The 13,778-nt window shown below is 41.1% G+C and overlaps 1 protein-coding gene across 1 annotated transcript in view; it reads right to left on the bottom strand.

The window, feature by feature from the left end:
- The window catches only part of ROR1 (receptor tyrosine kinase like orphan receptor 1), a 400,362-nt gene that overhangs the window by 149,032 nt on the left and 237,552 nt on the right, over positions 1-13,778 (bottom strand). The window lies entirely within an intron of this gene.

The raw sequence follows: 13,778 nt of genomic DNA, 5'->3' as shown, positions 1-13,778 counted from the left end.
GTAATTATTACGCATCTCATGCCTGTACCAAAATATCTCAAATAACCCACAAATACATATACCTACTATGTATCCAAAAAATTTTTTAAGTCCTCTAGCTAAAGAATGGTGCATATTATTTCTTCTTAGCATTTCTGAATCACAATTGCATCTTTTAGAATGCCAAGAATAAAAATCTAATTGTGAATGAGAAAACACTGCTTGTAGAAAAACAGCAAGAACTGTGAGAGAAAATACGCATGCAATATTGGCATTCATGTGGGCTAAAGAGAGGAGATGCGGGTCACGGCAAGATGTGTCCTTAAGCTGCTTCCTATTTAGCAAACACCCATGCATCTCGTAATACCCAACTCAAATGTCACCTCCACAAAGCCTTATCCCAAACTTCCCCAAATATATTATATGCTAACTTCATTTGTTCTGTTTCTCCCACTAGACTGTGAGCATCTTGAGGACAGATGCATATTATTTATTTATGCACCTACTGTAGCATCTGGCACATAGCTCAACAAATGCTTGTTGAGTGAATTAATATGACAAAATGGGAATGCTGACTTTGAAGATCAGAGAAACAGGAAGATGCTGAAATCAGTGAAATTATTTTAAAAACAAGATCTAAAATGCATGCATTTGTAAGAGAAGAGAGGCAGTTCTCCACACTGACAAGACAAAGTGTAATCATGATGGAGGCTCTGTCTACATCCTTTTCCTCTTCCTGCCAACAGCCATATCAATGTCTTAGATAAGAACTAAATTTAGGCCGGGTGCAGTGGCTCACACCTGTAATCCCAACACTTTGGGAAGTCGAGGTAGGTGGATCGTGAGGTCAGGACATGGAGACCATCCTCACCAATATGGTGAAACTCCGTCTCTACTAAAACACAAAAAATTGGCTGGGCGTGGCACCTATAGTCCCAGCTACTCAGGAGGCTGAGGCAAGGGGATCACTTGAACCCAGGAGGTGGAGGTTGTAGTGAGCCCAGATTGTGCCACTGCACTCCAGCCTGGTAACAGAGATACAGAATGATGTTTGTGAAATTGTTGGTAAGAAACAAATGTTTACAAAAGAGAATGCTTCAATATGATTCCATTTCAGTAAATATATCTATAAAACATATGCATAAAATTAAAAGATTATCTGTTAGCAGTAACATAATTAAAAGAATTAAAAGAATAAAAGCTATCTGTTAGCAGTAATATAATTTTGGCTTCATTTTATTTTCTAGATTTTCTACAATAAATAAATATGTTTAGATTTTGCAAGGGCTAGTGTTTTTTGTTTGTTTGTAAGAAAAAGATTTAAGAATAAGGGCAATAAATGGTACAGGTGACCCATCAGGCCCACCTTGCCTTAAAATTGCTGAGCTGCTGGGAGCCATCTATCTTCCTGTTAGAAGTCTCCTGCTTTAGCTGACCCTGGGAAAGAGGACCTAAGCCGTTTGGGTGGATGCTGAGGTGGCTTTTCAAGGTTTCCTGAGGCCTTCTCCAAATTCTTCTCTGGGCAGGATGAGGGCTGCTGAGAGCTGAGAAGGCACTGTCTAACTGCTTTGGGTGGCCTGGAGGGATGAGCTACAGTGGGCTCCTCTGATTCGATGCAGGATGATAGCATCCTTCTGTTACTTGGCACCAAAGTGACACTCATTGCAAGGCCAGTAACTCAAGGTCTATATATGATTTGCTTGCACCCCAAGACAAAAGTCTGACTCGACTATCATCAGCAATATTTTATTCCTATTGGGAATTCTTCGCAGAAAAATGTCTGTCACCAGCAGAAAGGCTTTCCCTGAGCTCTTGTCTTCAATGTATGGTCTCACTGTTAAGAGTCTTCCATTACCTCAACATTTCTCCTAGCCCCAAACATTCCTTTTTACATGAGTAACTTTATTATAAAGTAAAAACAAAACCAAAACACCCACAAACAAAAAACAGCAATATCAACATCAACAGAAAGTATGGCCTCTAAATAGACCCTTTACCAAGATCTTACCCCTTAGGCTCACAGTTCTTTTAACACAGATGCTTGGTAAACAGAGATAATTTCAGATCACCTACTGTTTCTTGACATAAAAATAAAGAAACACATATTCAAGTCAATTTACAGTTTACAAAGCACAGTGTTATCATATTTGGATCTGGGAATGACTTCAGTGGACATTTTTACCTTTGCATGACAACTGAGGACACAGAAGTCCAGAGAGGGTTAGTGAATGGCCCAGAGTTACTTTATTAGTGGACATGCCAGAGCTCTTACTCGAAACTGGGGCTGTGGCACTAAGTAAAAACAGTTAGCATTGCAATGTTAAAGCTATTTTTGGAGCATTCAGGGACCCAGCAGTACAGAAGAATAGCAAGGCCAGAGCTCTTCATTGTGACTGTTTTGTTTATTTAGAGTTTTCTTATTTTTGTTTTATTTTGGCAAAATTCACTTAACATAAAATTAACTGTTTTAAACTGAACAATTCAGTGGCATTTAGTACACTGACAATGTTGTACAATCAGCATTTCTATCCAATTGGAAAACACATCTGGCGGCCCAAAAGGAAGTCTGTTCCTATAAAGTGGCTGCTCCCTTTTCCCACTCTAGCCAGCCCCTGGCAACAAATCCAATATCTGCCTCTGTGCATTTATCTCTTCTGAATATTTCACATGAATGAAATCATACATGCGACCTTTTAGGTCTGGCTTCTTTCACTCAGCATCATGTTATGGCATGTATCAGAACTTTATTCATTTTTATGGCTATATAATATTCCATCTGTCTGTCCCATTCTTGGTTTACCAATCATTCCATGGATGGACATTTACACTGCTTCCATCTTTTGGCTACCATGAGTAATACAGCTATGAATATGTGTGTATCTGCATTTGTTTGGATACCTGTTTTCAATTCTTAGGGGTACATATGAGTTTTTAAATGTTTATGTCTTTTACTTATTTTTTTTTTATCTAACTACAAAAGTATAGGATATTTATTGAAGGAAATACAAAAATCAAAGAAAAAGTACAAATAAGAAAAACCACCTAAAGGCAATCAAGAATATCCCCTTCCACAAAGGATATCCTACCAGCAAAAAGCCTTCTAAGCCCCTTCTTTCTTTCCTCCCTTCATACACAGATTATTATTTTAGAAATAAGTAGTCATTGAGAACATGGACTTGGTAACTGGGAAAACCTGAATTTGAATTCGGGTTCTGCATTCACTAGCCGAATCGTTTTACTTTGAACTTGTGTTCCTGTCTATGAAATGGACACAATAGTATGTGCCTTGCAGAGTTTTTATGGCAAATTAAATGGTGCTTAGGAAGTGTCAGGTATAATAGTACTTCCCACACAGGGATTTGCTAACTCCACCAGAAAGCGAGGCTCATAAGAGAGGAATTTTGTACTTTCACCTCTGTATCCTCAGCACAGTGCCTGCCACATGGCTGGTGCTCAATAAATACTTGTTGAATGAAGAAATGAATGTAACTACTGGGGACACTGGGGTTGAAATTAGAGTCCTAGGAAGGATCTTTGGGAAGAATCTAGGTTTCTGAGTTCAGAAGACAACCAAAGGTCATGGATAGAAATTTCTTGTAGGGTCAGGGATAGAAAATTCTTGTAGGTCAATTTTAATTCTATACAACCATGGTCCAAGGGCCAGGGTTGGTTAGGCATGACTTTGGGCTCACAGAGAATGAAATCATTTGCTGAAAATTGCCAGAAAATAAGTTATTTGCAGCAATCAAGGCAGAGACTAGGAGCTCTGCCTCTGAGGTATGTGGGGATTTGAACTTCCTTAACTGCTTGACCAGCTAAGACTCCGGACATTTTTTTTTTTAAAAGCAAATAAGCATTTGACAAAATAAACCCAGACAAAGAGATACTTAAGTATGAATCCTTGTCAGAAACTTCCCTGAAGTAATATAGCTTGGAACTAAAGAGATAATTAGTGAGCTTCTCATGGCCCTACAGGAAATCTTGCTTGGTACAGGAAGGCAAGATTTTCCAAGTTTGTCTAAAAGAAGTTTCCACACACTCCACTGCCTCACAATAATGTCTGCAACGGGTTGCAGAGCTCGCTGTCTGCCAAACTCTCTACTGCCTTTCTTCTTTTGTGGGTCTTTATCCGCAAATAATGGACTTGCCCAGTTTGTGGACCAACTTCCGCAAGCTCAGGAGGGCTGAAGTGGAGCTGTAGGCCCTCAAACCCTCAGCAAGCAGGCCAGAGGGAATGAAGAGCTGACCACTACCTCAGCCATTAGCTGGGCCTACCTCTGATGGATCTGATGCTGTATCCCAGGATAAGTCTTATTTTTTTTTCATTCATCTCCTTTGCAGCATCTATCACAGCTGGAATTAAATGACTTTCAGTATTTCTGTGCATGTGAAAGTACTTGCTCAAAGTTTTGTTCTTCCACTAAATTGTAGAGTATGCAAAGGCAAGAATGTTTCTGTTTTTTTCATTATTGTATCTTCAGCCAGTACAGGCCTTGTCCATGGTAGGCACTGAATAAACATTTGTAGAATAAATGAATCCAAGACACTTGATGACAAATTCAGTTCAGCTTACAGGCAATATAATATATTGGTTAAGAACACGGGTTTGAATTCTGGGTTCACAGCTTTGTGACTTAGGGCAAGTTGCTTAAATCTCTCTGAGTTTCCTAATGTTGCTGTAACAAATTATCACAAACTTAGTGGCTTAAGACAAGAGGAATTTATTCTTTCACATTTCTGGAGGCTAGAAGTAGAAGATCCAGCAGGGCCACACTTTTTTTGGGGGCCCTGGAGTGGAATTCATTTTTGTCTCTTAGTTTCTGAGGGCTGCTGCCCTGGCATTCTTGAGCTTGTGGCTGCATCACTGGAATCTCTGCTTTCATTTTCACAGTGCTTCCTCCTCTGCGGGTCTGTCTAAAATCTCCCTGAGTCTCTGTCTTATAAGGACACTTGTAGGCATTTAGGCCCCTGGGGATAATGCCAGATGATCTCATCTCAAGATCCTTAATTTAATTACATATGCAAACAGCCCTTTTCCAAATACAGAAAAATTCATAGGTTCCAGAATTCAGGACATGGACATCTTTTTGTGGGCAGGAGGTCACTATTCAAAATACAACTTTTCTCTAAGGCTCAGTTTTTCATCTGTGAATTTTCACCATATCTCAGGATTATTACGAGGATTAAATGTGACAATCCATGTAAATTACTTAAAATGGTTCTTGGCATATCAAAAGCCCTGTATAGATGGTAGCTGTTAATAATTGGTATTATTTCATGAGAAAGGGAGATGTTACTTCCGATGTCCATAAGGAAAAAGTGATGGAGTTATGCCAACACATTCAGATATTTAAAAAATACAACACTGTCACTATCTACCCTTCTCCATATTTATTTCATCAGTGCTGGGGCTTGTGCTCAGCTGTCTCACATATGTCATTACATTCTTTACTTACAACAATCCTGGAAAGCTGGTATTCTCCCCATTTTACAGACGGGGAAAAAAAAACCACATCTCAATATTCAAGAATCTAGAGTTAGCCACAGAGCTTAAATATAAACCAAGGACTTCTCACTCCAAGCCCAGGTCTTTTCTATATTACCTCAGAAAATTGAGGACAGATATTGACAAAGTGCCAAGCACCTATACGTGCATTAATCACTTGTTAGGATATTTTGGAACGAGTCAAGCTACAGGGCTGATTAGCCGGGAAGAACTCCAAAGCAGTGGTTCTCAAACTTTGTTGCACACTAGCATCACCTGAAGACCTTTTAAACCTCTCAAATCACAGGCTGCACACACACCAGACCAATAAAATAAAAATCAGGGGCCGAGGAGAACAGACCCAGGCATTAGTAATTTGTAAAATTCCCTGGATGATACCAATTACAGCTGAGGTTAAGAATTACTGCTCTATCACTGGTCCTCAAATTTTAGTGGGCATCAGAGTAACCTGAAAGATGGTAAAAATGGAGAGAAATAGGGTCTAGGCAGATTCAATGAACCTGGGTCTCTCCAAGTGATTCAAACACACATCAAAGCTCGAGGACAGCTACTCTAAAGTACCTTTCAGCTCCGGCGTTCTGATTTTCATCACTTATTCATTTCTCTCTCTATTCAAACAACTGCACTAGATGCATAAAGAAGACATGCTGCCTGATCTCAAGAAGTTCACAGCTTGACATGCTGTTCTTTTTTCTCTCAAAGCCCTCTCCGTACTGCTTTTCCTGGTCACCTTCTGTTTGAATCGGGGACCCACGAGGGCCTTGCTTGAAACGACAAAGATCTTCAATAATATTTCTTGCAGGAGGAAAAAAGAATGGGGAGGAGAAGAAGAAGAAGAACATACATGCAAACAAGCATCACCTGGCATGGGGAGGAATAAGGTGTGATCACCAATGGGAGAAGGTGGAGTCAGGGAAGGCTTCTTGGAAGTGGTGAAGTTTGAGTTGGGTCTTTAACAGTGAGAAAAGGCTGGAGGAGGGTGTTCTCATCACAGCAAACAGTAAGGTTTTCACAAATGCTTGAAATAGAATGAGGAACAATGAACAGTTTGATTTGAAAGCGTAACAAGTAAGGGTGAAGAAGGAGAAGCAGGAAACTGAGGCAGGAGCCCCATTTCCCTTCCTTTAGCCAAGTAGATCTTTTAAGTCCAAAAGTCCCAGCAAGTCTTTAGATAAGATTGCCAAAGCCATGGGCCCAGGGCTAGAAAAGATTTCCAGGATCCCTGTGAACAGGACCCCAGTCCACAGGTTTCTGGAAGTATCTTGAGGCTAAATCCTAAGGCCATTTGTGAAGTGGGTGCAACAGGAGGAGACAGGCTTAAATACAAACTAAAAGACACACAGGCAAGGAAAAGATAGCCTGGGAAAAATCCAGACACTCTTTCTCTGTGGCTGCCTTATTATTTATGAGTCCAAAAATGTGCCTTGTCTTAGCCAGGAATTACTGAAAATAGTACCAAGGGAGTAAGGAATCTGAGACCCAAGATAGAAGGTAGATAAGCTTTCTCCTCATTCTAAATGGTAAAAATGAAAGCGCAAACACTTCCAAGCTTTCTCGGTTGCTCGCCTGCTTGGGCTGGGGCAGCGGTTGCTGGGAGGATGGAGGTAGGGTTCTGTGTGGCTCACACAGCCATTTGCAGAGCACCCTGAGGGCCTTGTTCCTCTAGGTTGCATGCCCCATGACAGTGCAGATGGGGAGGTGAGGAATGATGGGAGGAACTGGGTGCCAAGAGCTGGAATAACTGGCTGGAAAGACCCTTTCTGGTTCAGTGATGGCTGGATGCCCGGGGAGCTGATGGCAAATCTCTCCACTTTGAGCAGGTTTTGAAGAATCAAGATGGACCATAAAGGGTCATTTTCTCTCTGTTTCCTGATAGAATTCCATATCCTTCATCTTGCTGGTGCTTTTCCCTAAAATGAATAGACTTGTCAAGTAAAGAGGATTAATGCAGGTCAGAGAGAGAGCTGCTTGGCTGAAGGGGAACTGATTGCCATGTCTCATGCTTCTATGCTGGGTAAAAGCAAAGGGAATAAGAACTGGTTGCCAGCAAGGGATACAGGAAATATACAGCAGGCAAGAAGCTCCCCACATATATCTGAATCCCTCCTCTCCTATTAGGAAGGTGTTCCTGGCTGGGTGCGATGGCTCATGCCTGTAATCCTAGCACTTTGGGAGGCCGAGGGAGCAGATCACTTAACCATAGGAGTTTGAGACGACAAGCCTGGGAAACATGGTAAGACCCCGTCTCTACAAAAAATACAAAAATTAGCTGAGCATGGTGAGGTGCACCTGTGGTCCCAGTGACTTGGGAGGCTGAAGTGGGAGGATCGCTTGAGACTGAGAGATGGAGGCTGCAGTGAGTCGTGATCACATCACTATAATCCAGCCTGGGCAACAGAATAAGATCTTGTCACAAAAGAAAAAAAATCCCTATGTGTTTTTGGGCTTTTAACCCACAATATTTTTCTCCATAGATGGGAAATTACTCCAGATATTGCCTTTCCCTAATCACATTAGTGGTCAATTTGTAATTTAGTTGTAATAGTGATGAGACTATAATCAGTAATGATAATCCCTTACACATAAAATCTTTATATGTAGGAGCATTTCTTTATGCTGCAAGGAGGAAACACAGGTTAGATTTACCTAAGGTTTCACCTACTGTTTCCTGAGAGCAGGGTTATCTCATAGAAATATATTGTGAGCCACACATGTAAGTGATATTTGTAATTTAAAAGTGTCTAGTGGGCACATTTAAAAGGACCAGGTGTTATAAATTAATTTTAATGTATTTTACTAATTCAATATATGAAAATATTTCAATATGTAATCAACATAAAAATTGTAAGATATTTTCTTTTTTATATTAAGGCCTTGAGATCCAGTGTGTTTTACACTGATGCTCCCCCTCACATTTCATGTTCTCAATAGACACAAGTGGGTAGTGGCTACTATACAGTGTCACGCAGCAATGGAGTCTCATAATGGGTAATGCAGCCAGAACAAGGATTGATGCCTCCCTTTTAACAGGTGAAAACCCCGAGGCCCAGAGCTTAAATAGGTCATTGGCCTGGTGATGGAGCTGAGCTGGAACTAGAACCTAGGTTCCTTGTTAAGTGCTATTTTTTCAAGTCATACTGTCCTTCCCTTGGGAATGAGAAGGTAGTTGGGGGGAAGGGGGCGGTCAAGAGGACTACCCATAGTGAGCACCTATGTATGCTAAAGACTGTGATGGGGATTGGTGCTTTATTTAATTCATACACCAGCCCTTTCAACTCCATATCCCTTCCTCTGTTTTCCATACGAGGTTAGAGAGGCTTTAAGTGTTTTAGTAGTTGATAATGGCAAGGTGACAGCCTTTAAAGAAAATGATGCTATCAATATTAGAAAGATGTTGCTTAAGACCCCAACCAGCTACCAGTTTTGAAGACGGAATACGAGGATGGATAAGCTCTCAGACACCGCAGTCCTAGGAGGACTGTTCATCAGCTTGCCATGTGCCAAGACCCAAAGCAAGATCCAATCTATCCTTACATTACCACCTTCAACCCAGAGCTCCAAATATATACAATGAAAAGCACAGCAAAATGACTCGGCGACTCCATTATGACTAGCTAAGCATCAAGCTCTAAGCAATAGGCCAGTCAATACCATTTAAACAGATGTGCCAAGGACAAATCAAATAACAGAGTGGGGACAAGAGGGAGCAACCACTTCTGAGCTAGAGAACCTGGTCATAGGCCTTGATGGTGAAGCTTCGAGGGACGAGGCAGGCTAGGGGGCTGAGTCTAGGATGTATCTGTCTGTTGTGACCATGCAAGCAGATATTTTATCACAACACGGGCATGAAACCCACAGACAATGCTAGTTGGCTAGGAAAACCACCTTAGGTAATCGATATGGTTTGCCTGTGTACCCACCCAAATCTCATCTTGAGTGTCTCCCACCATTCCTAGGTGTTGTGGGAGGAACCTGGTGGGAGGTGACTGAATTATGGGGGTAGGTCTTTCTTGTGCTGTTCTTGTAATAGTGAATAAGTTTCACGATATCTGATGGTTTTAAAAATGGGAGTTTCCCTATATAAGCTCTCTCTTTGCCTGCCACTATCTGTATGAGGCTGGACTTGTTCCTGCTTTCCTTCTGCCACGATTGTGAGGCCTCCCCATTCATGTGGAAATGTAAGTCCATTAACCACTTTTTCTTCCCAGTCTCGGGTATGTCTTTATCTGCAGCATGAAAATGGACTAATACAGTAATAGATACATATATCTTCATCCACAGGTAAGCAAAAGGAAGCTCAGTAACTTTAGAGCCCATGTTTATAAGAACCACACTGCACACTTCCCTATTAAAGCTCCAACCTGGTAAAGAAAGCCATTTAAAAAGGCAAACCAGGACAAAAAACCCCAAATATAGTCTGTCAGCACAGGGAACTATTTGCAGTTGGAAACAAGCCTCGGTATTTTTTTCAAGTAGTAGGTTCCCTCCCTTTCTGCTGCCTATGGGAGCAATTTCCAGTCCCTTCTCCAAAAGAAACATTTGGCTTTCTATAGAGAACCTCTGAGACCTCTTGTGACTGAGTATGGTGGAAAGGGAAAGAGGCCCTCATCACACCCCCTCCCCCAGCACTCTCATGGGGAAGCTGAAGTTGAGCCCCTGTAGATCCATTTATTTTAGGTAGTATTTGGTTGTTTCAGAAATTACCCCCATGAGCCATCAATAGTAGCTTTCAGCAGCTCTTCCAGGGTGGCCTTGTGTCTTTTAAATTTCATTTCCTGTTGGAAAGGATAGACAGGTAACTGCTTAATGCCAGTGACTGGACTCGTTTAACAGAACACTGGGACCTGAGTGTGGCTGGGGAGCAGCAGTGGGACTGACGAGTGGACCAGAGAAGCTGGGTGAAGAGGAAGGCATTAAAGCCCACCACGAGATGGATTGTATTTTACTGCTTCTCCATGTGAGGGCACTTGCCCCACAAGAGGAGGGGATATGAATGCACTCAGCTGTCACAGTGGACATGGTCCTTGGACCTGGCCCTGAGGCCTTGGTGGGAATCCTGGCACTTCCCCTGAAATCCTTTAGCCCAAATGAGCCTCAGTTTCCTATCTGTTCTATTGCAAAGGGTGGTGTAAATTCAGATGCTGCATGCAACCTGCTTAGCAAGTGCCTCACACCTGGTAGGCATTTACACACTGTAACTGGGATTTGAACTCAAATAATTTAATGCCACATTTCCTACTACATGTTACTTACTGCAGTGTATTATAAGGCAATAGATAAGGCAAACCCTGACTTTAAAGAGGCAGGCATGAAATAGATAATTTCAATATAGGGAGGTAAGGATTCTGAACAAGATAGAATAGACATGGGCTAATAGGATACCCCATAATTTGGGGCGCTGTTGATGGCATGGTCAAAGGGGTTGATGGAAGGATTTGTCAATCATCTGTCTCTCTCCAGGAGGTCCACCAATGAAAGAATACTACCTGTGTTATTCAGAAGCACATCCATTAGGGGCACTGTGGGAAATAGGGAGGGAGGGAATGTTTAAGGTGTGCTTAAGTAAAAGAGGAGTTAGCTAAGTGAGGAACAAAGAGTTAGCCAAATGAAGTTAGCCAAGTGAAGTCGGAGAAAGCTGCATGAACAAAGGCATAGAGGCTGGAAAGAGAATGGTATGTTGAGGGAATTGAAGGCAGGTTATTCAAATAAATGGAATCTTAAGTATGGGAACTGAAGATAAAGTAAGATGAGTCAGTAGGGGTAAAAATTGTTAGTAAGATATTTTGTGTTTCCAAGCTAAGAACCTTGTGTTGCCAAGCTAAGAAGTATGTCACTTATAGGAATGAACACTCAAGTGAAAGGCCAGAATGGGATGATTTATCAGACTCTAAGATACCTCCCCAACCCTAAGATATGCCTGCCTGGCCAGACTGTCAAAGTACCCATGATATTTTAATATCAAGCCCAAAGTAATAACCATATTAACCCCAAACAGATATCACTTCTTACTCTCCGGAGAGTTTATCAGATTTATTAGCGAGGTGAATTTTCACAACAGCTCTGTGCAGTAGGTGCTTTTATTAGCTCACCCTACAAAAGAGAAGACCAAAGCACAGATAGGTTGAGTGGCTTGGCGAAAGTCACAGGAAGCAGACAGTGGAGTCAGGATTCAAACCTAGTCGGCTCAAGTCCTTGGCTCAAGTCCATTTTCTAAACCACCATATTATTTCACATCTATCTCCCAGATCACTATTTTTCTTCATCTGAGTGTATCACTTTAAGCCCATTTGATAAATTTCTTCTATCCATAGCCCTATTCTTCGATTATAGAATGTCTATTTAGTTCTTTTTGCCATTTATCTTGCACTTGCCCCATGGTTTCTACATTCTTTTTCACCATGAAATGTTTTAAACACATATACTCTCTCAAATTGGTCCACTGTCTTTAGTTTCTAAGGTACGAACTTTTCCATATGTTCTGTCTGCTGATGCTTGCTAATGGTGGCTTTCTTCCCCTCTCTTGTAGGCATTATAATTTTTTAAAGTAAGTCCAACATTGGCAAGAGTTTGCCATTGTTGTTTTGTGGTTTTGATTTTTTCAATTTTGTTTTTGGTGGAAGACCTCATGCATGAGGATGTTGAGACATTTTTAAGAGCTGGTTTTAGGTTTGCTGCTGTCAGTGTCTCCTGGTTTAATCAATTCCAAGCCAGCCTTTTATGTTATCTTCTTGGTTTGTGGCTTGTGCAATACCTGAGAACCCCAACCCCATTCCCATATGTAGTACAGGCTGAGGTTTGATTTCTCATGGGTGATCCCAATGGCCCAGGGTGCTTGACAGATTTGCATATCATATCCTCGGCAGAATTTTCCTTATTTCATAGTTAGGCCAGTCATTCTCCACTCATACCCTAATGCAGGGAGTTTGTTTCCTGTGGCTCCAACTTTTATCCCCATGCGATACTGAAACTCCAGGCCCTAGGATGTACACATAGTTTTCAGATTTTCATGGGCTCTTTCACTGAATTCCTCCTCACTGATCGTTGCTCTAGTATTGAACTTGTTCTTAATTTCTGGAGCCTCGGGATTTCACCTCTTTGTGTACCAGCCCGGCAATGGATTATTTTTCTTTCATTGTATATTTCACTAGTATCTCTCTGTGATTGGAAGAAGTGTCTCTTGAAAGCTCAGTCTATCAAATTGACAGAAGGCTTTGATTATGCATTTAGCTATCAGTCTTCCCAAGTAGTCTCTGAGTTCATGGAGGACAGGGGCCTTTGTCTGGTTTATATTTATATCCTAATTTTCACTGAGTTCCCAGACCAGAGTAGGAATCAATAAGTTTTTGACCAATGAATGATCTTTCTTATTCAAATTGGAAATTAAAGAGTATACACTAATTACCTTCTAGAAAAGGTAATGCCAAGCATCCTCACACCTCCAGAAAGCCATCTGTGCTCTCTGGAAGGCTATGTTGAACAAACAAAGGAGTCTGGGCTTGCCTGTATCCCTCCCTTTGGCCAGCAGGTTCATACTATAGACACTACTTCCTTCTTGATGGGCAACCACTACTAATTACAGTGCTGGTCCAGTAGAAATTCCAAGTCTGGCAGGCGGGGTTCCAGACTGCTGGCTCTGCTGCTGTTCTTAGCATGCACTGATGCCTTTCTTTTGCCATAACTGGCATCTGATCACCAACATGCAATGTGCAATGATAAAATTTTTCTTTTGGCACCATAAGGAACTTGCAAAATAAGTTCATATAAAAGCACCCAGCACAGTCCCTGGCACAGAGCAGGTAATAAGTTAATGTTTAGGGTCCTTTATTTCTTCTTTTCCATTAAATATATTCTATAAATATTTGTTGAAAATGTACTGCTTTCTAGACATTGCGTTTGGTGCTGGAGGTAGACAGGAATAACATGTAGTGCCTAATTTTATACCTAATAAAAAAAGAATGTCCAGATCAAATTTGGCAATAGAAAAAATTATTCTAAATGTTCTTTGATTTAAGGTGAAAAGACATCTCATTTCATTCTACCATCCTAAAGTGCCTAGTAAAGTATAACCAGCAAAATAACTTCACCTATTGCTGTTTTATAAAATAAAGTTATCTCTTCTCAGAGAGGAAATACAATTTCCAGTGGATGTATTAGTTGTTCTTATGCTGTTATAAAGAACTTCCCAAGACTGTGTAATTTATAAAGGAAAGAGGTTTAACTGACTCACAGTTCTACACAGCTAGGGAGGCCACAGAAAACTTACAAATTATGGCAGAAGGTACCTCTTCATAGG

Source organism: Callithrix jacchus, chromosome 7, assembly GCF_049354715.1.
Source record: "Callithrix jacchus isolate 240 chromosome 7, calJac240_pri, whole genome shotgun sequence".
In the NCBI taxonomy this organism is placed as follows: domain Eukaryota; kingdom Metazoa; phylum Chordata; class Mammalia; order Primates; family Cebidae; genus Callithrix; species Callithrix jacchus.
The sequence above is the reverse complement of the archived record's forward strand: the minus strand, read 5'-3'. Positions and strand labels throughout refer to the sequence as shown.